The following is a 12,231-nucleotide window of genomic DNA, read 5'->3' as shown; positions in this document are numbered from 1 at the left end:
ACAGCTGCCTACCTGGTGGCGTGTTGCCTACATGCACGCAACACACACCCAACACTCTTTCAGACTTTGAACCTACAGCAAACAGCACAGAAAGAACTGAGATCAAAACAACTCTGAGCAGGTGCTGAACCCGCTGGGGTCAAAGGTCAAATATCAATCAAGAACAGCTATTGGCAAAGAGGAGCGAAGAGGCCAAAAGTTAACAGCTCTCCCCGACTCCTCCCTGTGTCTGGTCTCTACATTAACAGTCCGGCGGCATCCTTCCTGCTTTTACGCTGACCAGCTCAGCCGTTTCTATGGCAACACAACGACCTCTGCCTGTGTGTGTGTGTGCTGACTCATAGTACTGACCAACCTCCCTCTCCGTCCATCCAACCCAACACAATCCTTCCTTCTTTGGAAAGCTCTGCCCTTTGAATGAGGAGATGTGTGTTTGTATAAGCTCTGAGCTAAATGACTTCTGGATTACATATTACCATCTGTACAGCTGAAGCGTTCCAGTTTTAGTTTGATACTAAAGTTGTGTTGAATACATATATTTATCAAATACCAGATGATTAAGCTACTTTTTATTTTATTAGAAGTTTATAATCCAGAATCAATAGTAACAGTGCTGAATAGATATGCCCAGAATGAATTCAGGACAAAAAAAAAAAATTCAAGCCAGGACATATTTGAAACATTGGATAAGAAACTATAAACATCTTCATAGAGGTGTGCAAATGTCTGCTGTCAGGTCTCGCTCTGTGTGTGTTGTTGTTGTAGTGCTGTTGCGTATCTCTGTGCCAGCAGCCCAAGTGTCATATCATGGCGCCTATCAGCTGTTTAAAGGAGAACAAAAACTGTTTTCACAACCAGCACTTCGTTCATATCTGCACTTTCACTCTGTTGTTTGAGTTTGATTCATGATCTGAGCGTTATGCTCTACAGGCTTACAGGCTGTGCAGAAAGCTCCTATGGCACATTTAGTGTGTCTTAAATCCAAAGACTACTTCGTGCTTCATTTGAAGTGCTTGTGGGAACATTCTGCAGCTTTTTTTTTAATAGTCTCAAATAGGCAAAGCAACAATTCCACTCATTAAAAGCTGCAGCTGTTTTTGGAGGGTCGGCTTTTGTGAGAAAAGACGCAGGAGTCAAGACATCGGAAGAGAACCATGTTGCTCTTGGTTTCAAATGTCCAAACCTGGCTTGTTGCGAGAGAGGCAAGACACAACAGGCTAATTGTTCGGAGAACCTCTCCAGGAAAGTTGAGTGGAGTTTCGAGATACGCAGAGAGAGCTTCCCAAAATTGCCGGTTGGAACAGGGTGGTGGTAGGTGTTGTGCAGAAAGTTGTAATTGTCCAGAAAAATATGAGCGAGTACTAGACTATCCTCATTAAAGCATTGTTTGTGCATCTTAAATCAGGTACTACCGACGATCAGTCTGCTGGAGTGGCTCCAAATCTTGGTTTATCTGGGTATCAGTCTTGACACTGATACCCAGACCCTGACAACCAGCTCTTCTTGGTTGGAGCTCTAGGTCTTCCAAGAAACACATTTCTATAAGGAACTCCTTCTAAGCATGTCGTCATGCCTGAAAACAACTCAGCTAGCAGGCATCCAGGAGGCCGATGCTTTTCTGTGGGCCCGCTGTAGTCATTAGGAACATGGCATGAAAATAATACTGTTGTTTCAGATTTTTGTCTCATATTTTCTTCTAATTTTGAAAACATATTTGGTATTCATACCTCCACAGGGTGGGCAAAGGTAGAGAAGGGAAAAAAATATATTTTTACTTTTTTTTTTTTTTATCATATCAGAGATAAACTTACATCAGCCACCAAGTTAAAAAGCCCTGGAAATGCTGGAAATGAAATGAAATTTTCTCCTTGAGTTATTGGGGTGAAAAGAAAAATATTAATCTCTTTCACCCACAATAGCAATCAGACCATCAGACCCATTCATTCAGTGTTTCAGCTTGTCAGCTTAACAGATGAAATCCATGAAAATGACACACCCGAAACCACACGATGAACCAAAATCTGGTTTCCATCCCACTGGACCTGTTAATGTTTCACACTCAATAATCAGCTCGCTCACTTCATTAAACCATAGGCAATTCAGAACAGGTGTTTTTAATCAATAGCGTGTGTTTCTGTAGTTTGACTGACAGAAGACTTCCTGTTTCTCTGCGGTCTGGCTCACTGTCAGGAAAAGAAACTGTAATGGCAGTCATTAGGCGGGCAGCTAGCAGCTTTTTCTCCCCCAGAAAATTACTGTAATTTCATGGCAGCGGCTAAAATATCATCAGGCTGGGACAGAGTGCCTGTCATCAGTCAGGTTCAGCTGAGTGGAAGGCAAGGTTACAGATACTGCCACTGTACTCGCACGTTACTTCAGCTGCACACTTTCCTTTGCCAAAACACTCATGTAAAAATAATCACAGCTCCTTTTCAGGATTTTAAAGTTGCACTAGTCTTTTGTGGTTGAATAGCTTCTCCAGAAGATTTCTTTTAAAATAAACTCAGAATCTTCACTCATCCATACATAATGCTGATACATTAAGAAGATATCAGGACCCAGCTCATGTAAAATCAGCAGTTGTTGTGAGCATTTATGAGTCTTTCCCCTATAAAGATCACATTTGATGAGCTACCCTGTACCCTGTAGTCTTTATCAGTAAAGACATGGTTTGGGCACCATTAGAATAGACTGTGTAGAGATCACCCACATTAACTTCTGATGCACATTCAGTCATTTTATTCTGGAATCCAGTCTGAAATATGACAGGAACAAAGGTTATCCCCAAACGTTGCTCATGGGGGAAAGAGTTTACAACAATTTTACAACAATTTAGCTACAGAAATAACATCAACGACATCAAGAACCTAAAATTCCACCACAGGTCTTTTGGTACTTTTTAGTATTAGTATTACTAGAGTAACTAAAACCAAAGAAACCAAAATAAATATGTCGTTACTGCATGGGAAGGTTCGGGTATTTCCTTGAATTTGTCACCTTTCTATATTATTCCTTTTAGCAGTAGCGCTCGTACTAATTATTTGTTACTGGCTGTTCATTGTTGTTAGTATAATGTTTTGAAGGTTGTGTGTATTCACTGATTCGAACAGCTACTCGCAGTGTTTATAGTGGCGAAGTTGCGGGTCCAGAATGGTTGGGGAGTTTCATCACAAAGGGCCTTTGTAACACTGACACACAAACACAGACATACAACACACACATTCCTAAGGCGTGGGTGTCTGTCAGCACAAAGTAATCCTCTCAGCTTGTGTGTGTGTACGCACACACACACAACGAGGCATGTCTGACAGGTAGAAAACACCTCACTCCTCAAATTACATCAAATTATTGGATTCATGAAGACACCCAGTACCAGCTCTCCTTGAAATAACTGATTTAAACAGTTCACACTCTGTTCGGATGGCAGGAGATTAGCATCTGAACGTTTCGCTCAGGTGTTTATAGGACACATTAAATGAGTCTGAGGTTCTGCTGGAGAGTCACCTCCTCCAGTTTAAGAGGAAGAGAACTGTTCATCTTGTTTAAAATTCAAAATATTTGTCCAGTTATTTTTGCCACAGGATTTGGATACCTGTAAGTATGACTACATTTAGCTCAAATCTTAAAAGTAGAAAAAGCATCTGTCTAATAAACCCAGACTGAAAGCTGGTCCCACAGAAAATCAGCCTGAGAGCTGAAAGCTCTAAGAACAACAAGCCAGCAGTCTGAGTCTTTTAAAACTTACACACTAATAATTACACTATGAAATTTATAATGACTTAAAAATGCGAGATTCAAGTTTATTGTCTTATACACTGCAAAACAAGTGGTTACACAAAGCAATGAAATTCTTACTTCCAGCTTCCCTTCAAACAACTAAATAAACAACTATCTAAAATAAGAATAAACTTAACTCTGAGCGTAGAATATAGTAAAACAGTAAAACAAGTGCTTGTGTAGCTTGTGTGTGGGTGTAGTCAGAATTTAAAGTGCGAGTAGTTGCAAGACTATCACAGTGGTAATATATACAGTATATACAATATTAAAATAGTTTATATTGTATGAGGTTGTATTATATAAATGTACAAAATTGCAAATTTACAGCTCAAAGATAAACACAGAGATAGAGTGTACCTCAAAGTGCTGTGAATTATTAGCAGCAACCCACATTAGCTTTGAAAACATTACGCAAGCTACCAAAGATGTCATGATGCAAAACAGCAACTTCAGTTTGTCCTGCTGTACCTCATATAATATACAGTACAAATATACAATCACAGAACTTCCAAACATGAAGGGAAAAGCTCTGTATCATCAGCACCACTCATGTGGTTTGAGCTAACCTATCGTGGTGGCTAGTTAGCTTGCTAACTCGGTGGTTTTAGATAAACAATGTAATGAGAGTTACTTTGTAGATTCCTGTTCTCCTTATGATAAATGATACGTCTGCTGACATGGTGGAAATGTCTGTCTACAAGCAGCTAGCACACCTGTAAGTAAGCCTTTGGGAGATTAGAAAATGTTAGCATGCTAACATATGAAAACAAAAAGGTAAAGGTGATGAACAAAACACCTGCTGACCATCATTATTTCAGCATACACTTCCCATATCAGCAGCCAAAGTTTCACAGAGCCGCTGTTTTTGCATCCACATACCATGTAAAAAAATACATAAAACTGGGACCAAAGCAAGTTGGGGCTCAAATTTAAGATGAAACCAATAAAATTAAAGTAGACCATTTTCTTCTGTCTTAGTGTATACGGAAAGGAGAGGAATTAAACATTTTAAAACAGTTAAGTAAATGATTAAAATAGAGTGATGGTGTAAAAAAAAAAACCTCTCGTGGTTTCCTGCCAAAAGCTTATTTTGAGAGCCAAAGGACGGCTCAGGAGCCATTCACAGGAGCCGTTTGGCCAATTTAAAAAGCAGCAGTGACAAAATGGGGACTACAACAACAAGCAGCAACATTTTTCAATCACTTCAATCACAGTTCAGTGCTTCAGTGGACGCCACCAGAACGTTCCTGCTTGCTCTCAGGGAAGAAGAAGAACAGGACAGGAGTGAAATCATCTTCAGAAAACATAAAATCATCTTAGCCTTTTGAGAAGTGCCAGTTTATTTTAAACAATCCATAGAGAGCCGAGAGAGCCATGAAGGAACTCTTATTCAGCCTCTCTCTCAATCTCTGTCTATCTCGGTCGCCCCCTCAGGGCTGTGATTGTGTTCGAGCCACTGAGACGACTCAATACAAAGATCAGTGTGTGTGTCTGTGTTTTACTTTTATGTGGCGCCAGAAATCAAAAACACAAGAAACATAATTTTGTTATTGTGTTATTGTGTGTTCAGTGCATTTATATAGATTTCTCTCTCTCTATATATATATATATGTGTGTGTGTGTGTGTGTGTGTGATGTCTTGCCACCTGCTCCAACAACACAAGTGAAGTGGAATGGAAACCTGCCTCAGGGTTTACACACACACACACACACACACACACACACACACACACACACACACACACACGCACACGCACACGCACACAGGAACAAAACAGGCGACAGTAGATGCAAGCATGACGAGAGGAGGGGGAGTGTGGGCCCTGTAAAGAGGAAAAAATGAGGAGGTGGAGGAGATGATGAAGCCGAGTGCAAAACACACACGAACACACACGCAGACACACTCAAACCTCACACAGACACACGCTCACTCCACATATCAGCATGTATGTTAGCGTTATGTTTGTGAGTGTGTGTGACTGGGCTGGTAGCAGGTGGTATGACTCAGGAGAGAAGAGGGCTGCAGATGTGCACCGCATAATACACATGCATGCACATACACACCTGTAAGTGGGGTCAGAGGTCAGATGCTGTACAGCTGCTCTGCACACCGGGCTGCTGAACTCTATCTGCAGGAAAGTACGCACACACACACACACACACACACACACACACACACACACACACACACACACACACACAACATAGCTGCTTATTGTTATCATCAGCAGTGGCGGCAGCAGCTCGGATGCTGCCTGCAGTGTGACTGTGTTGTGTTGATAGAAGCAGAGCAGGATAACAGAAATGCAAAAAGATGGGATGGGATTGGTTTGGTTCACGTGTTGCTGACCTTGATCTTGATGTGGACTCCACACTGACACAACAAAGCTGAAGCCTGCTTCATTTTGAGCAGATTTCGGCTGCCACAACTGGACATTTGTCATAAATAACAAGGGGTTTTGTCATTCTTTTCTTTGGTGAGGGGCACTTTGATAAAAGTCAGCTTTCCAAGCAGAAATGAAATCCAAATTGGCAAAAAGAAAATGCAAATGAATGCAGTTTTCCATCCACTACTGTCATGCGAATAGCAGAACTTCATTCTCCAGTTGTTGCCAATAAGCCACCACAAAAGAAGAAGAAGAAGACAGAGCAGAGATTCATTAAAAGAACTCCAGTCAAAGCACAAACGATGGAAAAGCTCTGCGGAGAACATGACTTCTTCCACTATTTTTTCTGTCTTAATTGGAATGGGGTTCACCTCTGTGAAAAACTAAACCACGCTGGCTTTAATTTAAAAAATGCAATTGACGAGATTATTGGCATGACAGGCAATCTAAAAGAGGAATAAATATTTTGACACGTGATTTCTCGCATCCAAGACCAAAAGAGCATCGGGATTAGGAGTCACGGTAGCAGTAGCATCACTACTGCGTACTTGCCAAAGTAAGAGTAACAGTAGTATCAGTATCAGTAGTCACAGTAGCCGTAATAGTATCAGGATCAGTATTTTCAGGAACATAGTGCAGTAATTGGCAGCAGATGCTAAGTGACAATCAGGACTGTCAGCAGCGAGTCTCTGGAGAGTTGTGTTAGAGAGGGAGTGCAGCTCGATGTGTTAAAGGACCTTCTGCCAAGTGTACAGTCACAGGCAGTCGCCGCGGCTACCGCCTCCGTCTGCATCCTGACTGACAGGTGACGATGAGGGAAGTGACAGCTACCGGAGTGAGCGAGGGAGAGAGACAAACATGACTTCATCAATCAGGAAATAACACATAATCACCAGCAGCCCTTTGCTTCCTCTTGTTATTTGATTATAATGCCATCCTACAACAGTAATTGATCATTACACGGAGGCTATGGTCTGCCCTGTTGCCTTCATTTGTGTTCAACTTCCTGTTTGGTGTTTACTTCCTGCAGCTCTCTCTCCCCATCTGTCAAATAGCAGCCTCATTGTTTGACCTGACAAACAAGAAGGAGAAGCAGCAGAATAGGTGAGCTGAGCTGCATCCTCCGTCGCTGTCTGTCCGCTTGTGGTTCATCTCCTGGCTCTGATCCGAGCACAAACAGCAGAAACACATTCACTGTTTACACTGATGGCTGCGCGTCACAGTGAAGAGCTGCAGGTACGGCGTTTTTGAAAGTAGGAAAGCAGTACAGATTTCCCAGTGTTGAAAAACAACAAGAAAATAAAACTTTGTTTTTTCTGAAACGTTGGTATCTGAAATAGTCTCTCCAAAACACAATCCATCGACTACACCCACGTTTAACGCCTGTGCTAGCCAAGAAGGTTGCATTTTAGTCCCGTGCTAAACAAGGTGGTTTCAGAACACGTGACTTGAATTCAATTTAGCTTTCAAGTTTTATTTGCCCAAATAAACTTCCTAACAGTCACCATGTGGAGGGTAATCTGATTTGGGTTAAAGTATTAGTTTAAAAATATTGCACTAGCATGGACTGAAGATTATGTTGCATTGTTAGTTATCTAGATTAAATGTGCTGAACATTTCACATAATGACGTTCTCCAATTGTAGCTCTAGTAACTGCACAGACAGAGCTCGCACTGACAAACGTATGGTGCACAGGCCTGAAACTGCTCACTTATAAAAACAGAAATGGTTACCCCTAGTCAGCCAATCAGGAGAGAAGGTGGACTTTTAAGGATGAGCCGATGAACCAGTATGATATAAATCTGTTAGTCTGCAGAGTTACTCGAGTAAAGTCCTAGAATAAAAATAGACCTGGAAATGAGCAGGATAGGTTCACTGTAAAACCCTCAAAGCCTGCGTGGAGGTTTTTGAGGGTTTTGTGTGATGAAAAAAAATCTTGTCTTCAGGTATTATAGGAACAAAAACGAGCTTTAGCTAAAGCTAATATGTAGCCTTCACTAGCCGAGTGCTGTTCTTGTTGTTTCTCGCCTACATCGCATGTTTTACAGCAAGACAGGATCTTAAGTCAGCCTGGCTTTGATTCTGACCGAGTGTGTTGGTAGCGAGAAGTTTTCCTTTGATCCTCATTTCTGCTCTTCATCACATTCAGTCCACTTTGTAATCTTCATCTCAATCATCCTCATCCTCTGCCTCCGTACACACTTTTACGCTTTGCAGGCTTCAGGTTTAAAGACTGTTTTTAGCTCTGTGCTGCTACTTTATGTCTCCTCCTCCCTACACACACACCTACACACACACACACACACACACACACACACACACCTCTGCCAGTCATAAAATCCCTGGACCCTGCAGGGCAGAGCGTGACGAGGGCAGAGGGCGGCTTGCTCTGTGTGTGTGTGTGTGTGTGTGTGTGTGTGTGTGTGTGTGTGTGTGTGTGTGTGTGTGTGTGTGTGTGTGTTGGTTAACTGCTTCAGCACTGAGGCAGAAAATGACGCAGTGGTCGACTGAGCTCAGAGAGGTTTTATAGAGCAAAGGGGCTTCCATCCTTGTTGGCAAAATACTTCTCGTTCATCCTTCCTTCCTCTCGTTTTTCTCCTGCTTATACTCTCTCATTGTCTTTCCTTTCTCTTATTCCTTCCACCTCCTTCGCCCTCATCCACCTTCTCTCATTTCTCGGCGCCTCTCTTCTTCTCTTCTTTCACTTTTCCATGCCCTTTTTTCCTTCCTTATTATCTTGCGTTCTATATTTCTTTTCATTTATTTCCTTCCTTCCATCCTCTTTCTCTTCCCGGTCTTTCATCCTGTCTTTCCTTTCCCATCTCCTCGCCGTTTTCTTCTTACTCTCCATTTCTGCCTCGACCAAACTTTCATTCTCTTTCTTTCCTTCTCTCTTGTCGTCCCTCTGTCTCCTCTCTTTTTATTTAGTATGACCACCTCGTACTTCACCTTGAATCACCTCTCCTTCCTCTGCTCAGACTGTGGAGAGGAGATAAGAGAAACAGAAAGAGGGAGGGAGATGTTGTCGTTCTTTTACTCGGCATTTTCTCTCCATATCATCTGAAGTGTCTGTTTGGATAGGAAACACTCGTCTCCTCTCTCCTTCCCCCTCCTTCCCTCTCTTTATCTCCCTCTCTCATCACCTCTCTGCTTTTATCTCATCCACATTCTTCATCCTTTCGCTTTGCTCTTGCTTCCTCCTCTTCTTCTTCCTTCCTCTTCCTGGTTGCATTTTGTTACCAGTCAGCAGGATGCGAGGAGTCCTCAGTGTTTTACTCATGGCCACCAGTTTGGATTATTTGAACTTTTGTTCTGTGAAACGATTCCTTTTTTCTTTGTTCAAGTAATTAGATGTTACAAAAAAAACAAACATAATTAGTGGTTTAGTGGCGTTTTAAGGACCACAAACACCAACTTTTTTAGACAAAATCAAATCAAAAGGAGTTTCTCCACACAAGTGTCACACTCTTGTAAGCCATCGGCGATCCTAGCAAGCCTGATCCAACTTTCCCCAACACCGTCCACTTGTCTGCTGTTTGTAGAGCACTGGAAACTCCTCCCAGATGTTTTTAATTTTCATGATTTAACTTCAGCTCATGATCATCCACGCATTCTGTCTCCTGTTTATCTTCTTTGCATTGTTTCCCACAACTTAACTTCCCTAAATAAACTTCCTTAAATTAATTGAAAAACCACAACAATGATCACATTACAGAAATAAATAACTTCCTCATTTATGTCACTTGATAGCAGTAAAAGAAAGAAGAGAAGCTAGCTGCTGTCACGCACAGCATTTTGTGGACACTTCTATCTGCCCTCAAACAGCTCTACAATATCGACACATTACTCACATTATCATCAATTACTACGGCCAATAGGGGGAAATGTCACTGGGATGTAAATGCAAGCAGTACCTTTGGAAACCGTAATAGCAATAACGTGTAACAGCAGCTCACAATAAGCCTGCATTTGGTCCAAAATATTTTTCCAAATCTAATGAAGTAGCAGATTAAACAGGATTAAACAGGATGATACAATCAGCTGAACTCTCAAATGAGAGTTCAGCTCGCAGCACAGATCTTGGTTCAAGTATTTAAGGAGGGTTCAGTGAGGCCTTCAACTGCAGCCTGGTGTGTGTGTGTGTGTGTGTGTGTGTGTGTGTGTGTGTGTGTGTGTGTGTGTGTGTGTGTGCCCGATTATAACAGCTGTTTCTCTCTCGCTCTAATCCTCTGGCCGACCTCAGCTCCCCATCTTCCATTTCATCTCGTCTTTATTTTCATTTCACTTCCATCTGCTTTATTGGTTGGAATGAGAGGTCTCACTGCTGACAACAATATATTCGAATAAAAAAAGACAAAAATACATGACTAATACATCAAAAATCGGGACTCTGCCTCTCTCTCTCTTCTCTCCCTCTGCTTCAGTCTGGATTAGTGGCTCGGCCTAATCTCTGGAGGTTAAATTAGAGGATTGAGGTCGGATGTTAACACACAGCTTCACATCTGCGACTTTTTCTTTTGCTTCTTTCTTTCTTTTGGGGAGGGGAGCCGAAAATTTCCCTGAAGGTTTGTGCGAATCCCGTTAAAGCCGCTGCACAAGCTCAGAAACAGAAAATAACAAATCTGCTCTTGGTCCGTGTTTGTCGGACTGCAGCGCTCGTGTTCTCTCCTCAGCTGCTGTCAGAAACTGAACGAGCATAGCTGCCTCTTAATGTTTATTTCCAAAGAAGCCAGCGGACGCTTTATCTGCTCTGACGCACTCTGACAACTAAAAAAACACCAACAAACAACCTCATCAATACACGAAATAATCAATAATGACTTGGAGTGGAACAGTAAATAGACAGGAAGATTTGTTGAGGCAGACTGCGTTCCCTGTACTAACAACATTATTAAATCACATCAGGCCTTTGAAAATGCTGCAAATAAATTTTGAAACCGTGGCCAAAAGCAGGGGTACATCCAATCATTGCAGCTTTATGAAATACGTGTTCATACAACAGTGATACCATATCATTACTCTGCTGCTGTAACAGCCAAGGTCGTGTTCTTCCACACCTTTGTGTTTATTTAATATGATGGATGCCGGGAAACAATAAGCATTTTTCCATTTTTCAAACAGTATATAGAGAGAAAAAAATCAATCGAGTAATTGGAAAATGAATCCCTAAAGAAGATAACCACAGAAAAACCCCTTAAATATCAATGTTTTAGAGACAAAATATTTAGGCTGACTAAAGAGCTTTTCACAGTGATTACATGCAGAAAATAAAACTGCCCGCTGGTAAAAAGTGTGTAAAGAGTACAAATAAAAGCATAATCACCATGTTTAAAGACGGTGCGATTTAGTACAAAATAACACTTCCTTCTTCTGGTTTAATAATTCTCTTTAAAACTCCCCCTTCTGGGATCGGACCTCTAATTTACCTCAAAAGTCCAAAAATCTGACTGAAATCCAGAGAGGAGGAAAGAGGCCGAGCAGCTGCTGCAGAGTCTTGATCCATTTTTAATCTACAACCACCGATTCGAAGGTTTGTTAATGAGATTTGGGAGAGTCCACTGTGTGTGTGCGTGTGTGTGTGTGTGTGTTTTCTGTGTCCTGTCACTCACTAAAAATACATAAAGTGATGGAGGGAAATACTCAGAAGGCAGAGAGACTATAGGTGACAACAGAGAGAAGAATGGAGCGATGACACACCTGAATTCATAAAAACACTTACAACCATCCTCACTGCAACCTGTCAGTGTCGTCATAGCAACATAATGACAGGGCAGGCTGAACCCTTTTCTGTGGAAGCACAGACATGTTTGGGCATGCAGGGATATGAATACATACACACACACACACACACACACACAAGCATCTCCTTTTACCCGTGTTTGCATTGCACTTTGCATACAGTCTGAGGTCATGCTGTGAAGCTGTGTTTACCTGTGTGCGTGTGAGACAGGTAAAATCTTTGTCTTGCCCTCTCCCGCGTCCTCCAACACGGTGTCCGTTTGTTCGGTCTTCCTGCCCTCCTGCCGGCTCCTTATGCGATGTTGCGGGTGGCTGAGCAGCCAATGG

The sequence above is a fragment of the Rhamphochromis longiceps genome, linkage group LG2 (genome assembly GCF_057381845.1).
Source record: "Rhamphochromis longiceps isolate RC_006_pf linkage group LG2, R_longiceps_female_GT1.1, whole genome shotgun sequence".
Taxonomy (NCBI): Eukaryota; Metazoa; Chordata; class Actinopteri; order Cichliformes; family Cichlidae; genus Rhamphochromis; species Rhamphochromis longiceps.
Note: the sequence above shows the minus strand (reverse complement) of the source record.